This window comes from Triticum urartu, chromosome 6, assembly GCF_003073215.2.
Source record: "Triticum urartu cultivar G1812 chromosome 6, Tu2.1, whole genome shotgun sequence".
Taxonomy (NCBI): Eukaryota; Viridiplantae; Streptophyta; class Magnoliopsida; order Poales; family Poaceae; genus Triticum; species Triticum urartu.
Window position 1 is genome coordinate 535790945 of NC_053027.1, and position 6128 is coordinate 535797072.

The window sequence follows — 6128 nt, forward strand, 5'->3', positions numbered from 1 at the left end:
ACCGGGGACCACGACTCTGAAGCTCATAGTTCAGCTAAGATAGCACTTGAGGACGATAATTTAAATGTTTCCATGCTGAATTAGCAATCCCGATCATTATTACAATGCACCTTTAGTCAGGTTATCAGACATGTACATCTAGAGGACGTTGTTATCAGTTATCACTTATGTATGGTAATGAAATCAGCAAGAAAACTTGATATATTATACAAAGATAGATACAGATCCAAAAGAACATGCAAATCAATTTAATATGCATAATATGTTGAATGGGGAGATACTGCTCCGATCTTAGGACGTAAGTGTATATACAACAAACAACCAGAACGATAAAAAGAATATTACTATTCTCGCACTGCACATACAAATTACTAAACAGTATAGCATAGTGAGTTAGGAGCCTCCACAACGTTTTAAGTCTCTGAACCATCGAATCACTCTAATGTACGATTTAGATCAGCTCAGTCGGCTCTAGGTCATCACACATTCACGCACCGTTTCATGGGCCGCTGCTCCATAGAATGAGCTTTAGATTCTGTCCGTAATCGGGCTGTCAAAGGCCCAGGTCCAGGCGGACATGCATGTTTACAGGCCTGAGTTTTCTTTTGCCAGGTCTATTCCTCCGAAACTGCTTCTCTATTCCTTCGTCCTTGATGCGCCGCCGTCGTCCTCTGTCCCGTCGGCGAGCTTCTGCTCCGGGCCAGCCTCCCTGTCGATGACCTTTACATGCCATGTACTGTCCTCCGCAGGCCCCTTCTTTCATGTTTTTAATGTCGTGTCCTGAAGCATTCCTTCCTGGCAGCTGCGACTGCCGCCCGTCCGTCGGCGTCCATCGTCGGTTGTCCTCCTCCTGCATCCGCCTCCACCCCCTTTCCTTTTTTCTGGGTTCTTCCTACTGCGTGTCCGTGTCATCCTTTCATTCTTCCCATCTGACCTTCAACTTGGATCTTCTTGTTTCAGGAATTCTCGAGCTCAACGGTGTGAATTGCTCTGCTGGGTTTGGATTTGGCGTGAGGGCCACATGATGCTGCATCTTCTCGATTCCCCATGTACGACGCCCCACCTTTTTTCCTTTGTTTATTATGCTTTGTTTTCTTAGTTTATAGCTGCAGGATCAGGGGCAAGCTTTGATGCATCTTCGGTGATGACCGATGATTGATCGATTGTTGGCTAGAGGAGAATTTACTGTGATTTAGATGTAAATGAGGCTCTGATCTGTATTTCTTTGTGGGAAACATCATGGGAGCTTTATTAATAATTTGCAGGATTTCAGTATGCTAACACAAGATTTAGAAATAAAATAAGGAGAATGGTCAACTATATGAAAAAACAATTAAACCAATGTCTCTCATAATCCTCCGTTGAATTGTAATGTTTTCATGTATGGAAGAACCTTTTTTCAGCAAGCTGGAAGAACTTTGGAAAATATGTTGACACATTTTCTTATTTTTCCACTCGAATTTTGCGCTACCCAGTGTGGTAAATTTAGGAACTACTCATACTTTACAGAAGTTCTATTAGCAGTGTTGGGTAACATGGATTGATAGGTTCTGGTGCCCAAGAATTCACATGCAGCCACTTCATGGTGCATTGTTCAGAAGCTAAATTTAGCCAGTCAGAGACATCAATTAAACTTTGAACGGTAAGTACAAAATTCGAGAATGAAGGCAAAAAAGAATAGCCGCATTGCAATGGTAATACTTGGAGTTCTGGTTTTACCTTTGTTTACTGGGGGGTTTAGTTTTCATTATGTTATGCTGGAGATGGCTTGTTTTCCTTTGTACTTTTGTAGATAAAACAACCCTTTTGATGTTGAACAATCACCAGAATGGGGAGCTCAATGTAGGGCAAGGTATATTTAAAAAAAGATATACAAGATTAGTCCAAAGGATCATTTTTGCAAGTAACCCATTTATATTATTATTATATTTTTATCCGAGGTAAACCAAGGACAATTTGTTCACGAAGGTCCATGTCGGAACAACCATTTGTACCCCGTCAAAAGATGATAGAAGCATAGAATTTTACATGAGATTAAAATAACATCGGTGATTACACAAAATATAAAGTAGTGTTTTCATCGGTGAAACCAACTTATTAATAAAAGTGTCGGTAGTATCTCAAAATAAGCGGGCGTGGCAACGCGCGCCATCATGTTCTAGTAAATAGTAAATACACCATGTTTGGCAAGTCTGCATGCATGCTTCAATCTTTATTTGTGGCATCTTCACTTATAATGTTACTGTGAAGGAAATATAAGGTCGCTGATACAAAAGAGAGACGACTTAGAACATGACCATAAGAAGAATATGACCTGGTAATGTTATTGTGAAGATATTAGAAGGAATAAGACTGGGCATAAAGACACCTAGTAGTGCCTCAATATATTTAGTGAAGGGTAAATGCTTTTGAAATAGCACGCTTCTTGGATGTCTGCATCAGACTTAGGAAAAGAATGGCATGTGACAACAGTGTATAATTAAGTAAGGTCATTGGCCTACTTTGTTTTTCATCATACAACTTGTTGATAGACATTTAGAAAGAATCTGCACATAGGGCATATAACAATTACAGAATATAAAACAAAGCTTTTCTCAAAAAATCAGCTATTGTGCGAACAATGTACTATGAAAGAATTGGTCGCTCAATCTATATAATGCCAAAGATTATGAACACAAAAATATATCATACCTATCAAGAATAGACACCGGATATTATTCTTACGACACATAACTATCGGTAATTTTTAAATAAAATTAATCATAAACTTATTGAATTTCTTTTTTCTTTAAAAATTGCAAATAATGACCTCCTATATGAACTAATCAAATTTTTTATCAATGACAGCATCAAAGATTCAAAAAACATATTTTGGTATGCAATGGAGCATAAAGATTACCTAGATCCATTTACAACCACGAACTGCTACTAGCTTCATCAAAGACCTTGCCGACATAAATTAGAACATCTGCACACACACAAAATAGACGGTCTGGGGGGTTTAATTGATAAGCCACTGCAGCCCGAGATGTTGTGGTAGTTGCCACCGAAATAAAAGGTAAATCAAAACTTTACCAAAGAATATCAGTTGAACGTATCTACATCAACAACAGCAACACATGTCATTGAAGAAATTTATGGAGAATTGAGAGGGAGGAAGAGAACATAGAAGGGCAATATTAGGAGGCTGATAGAGATGTCCCATGTAGGAGACAGAAACCTAAGAAGAAGGAATGCTTACTTACAAAATGGACAAAGGAGGCAAGGTCATTGGGTATCGATTAGTTCAAGATGATTCACTTCATAATGGATGATACGTCAGAAATCACAGAATTAAGAAGTGCCTAGAAAACAAATCACTCGAACTCCCATTACATATATAGCTTTTCACGTCATCTTCCTTCTTCCTACGAGCAGGACCGGTGAAGGAATATGCCCCCCCCCCCCCCCCCCCCCCCCGATAAACCCCCCCCCCCACCCCCCCCGGCCCGCCGCGGTCTTCATGGGAGATGAAGCCGAACCCCTTTGTGTTGTTGAACCACATGATTGTGCCATTGACCCGATCTAACATCTTGACCATCACCTAGACATAGTGACCAAAATCCTAAAACCATACATCGTTGTGAACATGGAGGGGATGGGAGGTAGTGAATCCCATTAAAGTTGTCAGCTACGCCCCGCTTTCTAACATCATCAACAACAAAGACATCGCCGGATGCGTGGCAAAGTGGGCAACCACGCTCTTACCCTTCGGGATCAAATACAAACCCTGCTTCACCATTAAGTCTCGAACACTCACCGACTTCTTCGTGGAATGGACAGAAGGACAAAAAATCCCACAAAACACCGACCTAGGTTGCTTGATGTACTTTGACGGTTGTTTGACGAGAATTTGTCGCGCCAAAGTATCTATGAGCACAAGTATATAGCATAGTGTTTTTTTTTCATAGAATCAAAGGAAGAATGATTTTGGTAGTATTTGATATGCACACGTACAAAGAAAAGCTTTCTCCAGGTACGGTGGCCATAGTTCATGCATGTGGACTTGAGCCTGATGCATGCATGCGTTGCATGCTAATTAGATTTCTCAATCACAAATATGTCGTTTAAATATTCCGGCCACGCACTTGAGTCTGCGGGACAGCCACAAGGGCCTCGGTCAAAAGTACATCAGCTGTACGCTGTTGGATTAGGCCATGTATAATGGAAGATGCTTAGAGAGGTGCTTAGAGAAATAAACCGAATTTTTCTGAAGCACCGGTGCCTATTTCTATAAAAAAGACGCTTAGTTAAGTGTTTACCCTGTACAAATAAGCACCAGTGTTTAAAAAAATCTAGTTTGTTTCTCTAAGCACTTTTCCTAAACATCTTTCATTGTACAAGGCCTAAAATGCACCCGAAGCTTCCTTTGTTTCAAATTCACCAGTAGAGATAAGATAAGCATGGACTGCTCCAATTCTCTCGCCAACGATACGGTCATGCAACAAATAGAAAATTGACGGCACTGGTGGGCTGCAAGTCGCTCCCTCCGTGAGGCCGACTCCACCGCGCGACCTTATCCTGTCGTCTGTTTAAGATAAAAAGGACAAATCAGACGGCCCAACACGTGGGAGCAAATGGACTTTTGTCCGTTTTCTGTCCGCTTTTGACCCATCCTTGGCCCAAGTTTGCGCCGATTTTGAGTTAAAACGGACGGCGCGTGGACGGGCGGGACGCGCGCGCTTGTCCTCCCCTGGCCCGTCTGTCGGCGCCACAAAGCAAAAAACCCCGCGCCCTATTTGGCGCCATTCCCCCCAAACCCTCCCACGTCTCTCCCGTCGCCCCCTCCCTCCCCATTCCATGGCCGACGCCCAGCCGAATTCCGGCGGCCCGGCCGTCGACCCGCCCCCAAAGGTGAAGAAGAAGGCGGCCAATGCTCCAAGGAAGCCGCAGTCGGAGTGCACGCCGGAGGAGATCGCCAAGTTGGACGCAGAATCGGCGAAGAGGAGGAACCGAAGGGCGGTCGTCAAGGTCAATGCTGCCGCGGCCAAGTTCGTCGCCGAGCGCGATGCGATGGAGGCCGCGCAGCGCAAGGCCGTGGTCGACGAGAAGGAGGACATTGTCAACAAAGCGCACGCCCTCCTCATGCTTGGCATGTGCCGTCCGGCCGGTTTCCCTGCAGCGGCCGTCGGCGCGGCGAGCACATGCTCGTCGGCCGCCCGACCTCCGCACTGCCAGTCGCCGACGTCGCGGACCACGCCTATGTCGTCCGGCTTTCCTCAGCCAAGGCACGACGCCCAAACCCGTTTCTCGGGGTCGCCGGACGTTGGCATGATCGCGCCGTCCACCCCGCGCCCCTCGGCCGTCATCGACCTCAACATCACTTCTGGGTCTAGCAGCGGCGGTCGGCCGTCCGTCGAGATGCAAAGGAAGCAAGCACGGGCACCGTTCACGGGCACCATGCCGTCCACCCGCGTCTTGTTCGATGGAATGCCAACACCAACGCCACCGGTCGACGACCCCTTCTACAACTAGTTCATGGAGGATGTGATCTTCGAGGGTGGGCATGGCCGTGCGTACGACCCCGAGGAGACCCAAAGTCGGGATGGCCGCGCCCAGTACGTTGCCGATGAAGAGGCCGACGACCGTGCTAACTACGACCATGGTGAATCGTGGCATGAAGACGATGGCATCTATTGCAAGGTGATGGTGATGAAGAAGAAAACAATGACATTGATATTGGTGGCAAGCCATTGTTCATCGACGAGCTCACCCAAAGAGCGGAAGCACAAAAGAGGAGGAAGAGCATTCACACGGGTTCATATAAACAAGATGAGGATAAGTTAATTTGCCAATGTTGGATGGAGATTAGCCAAGATCCGAAGACCGGCGCGCAACAAAAGAGTCTTGTTTTCTGGACGAGAGTCCACAAAACTTTTCATGAAAGGAAGATGTTTGAGCCCTACCAAATTATAAGCAACCATGGCATCACCTCGATTCAAAAGAGGTGATTGTTCATCCAACAAGAGTGTAACAAGTATTGCGCCGCATTTGAGAGCATCGAAGCACGCCCCGTGAGTGGTCTCAGCGTTGGGGACATGGTATGTTCTCCTTATCCTAGTCATTTTCCTTGCTACGGCCATGTGAGA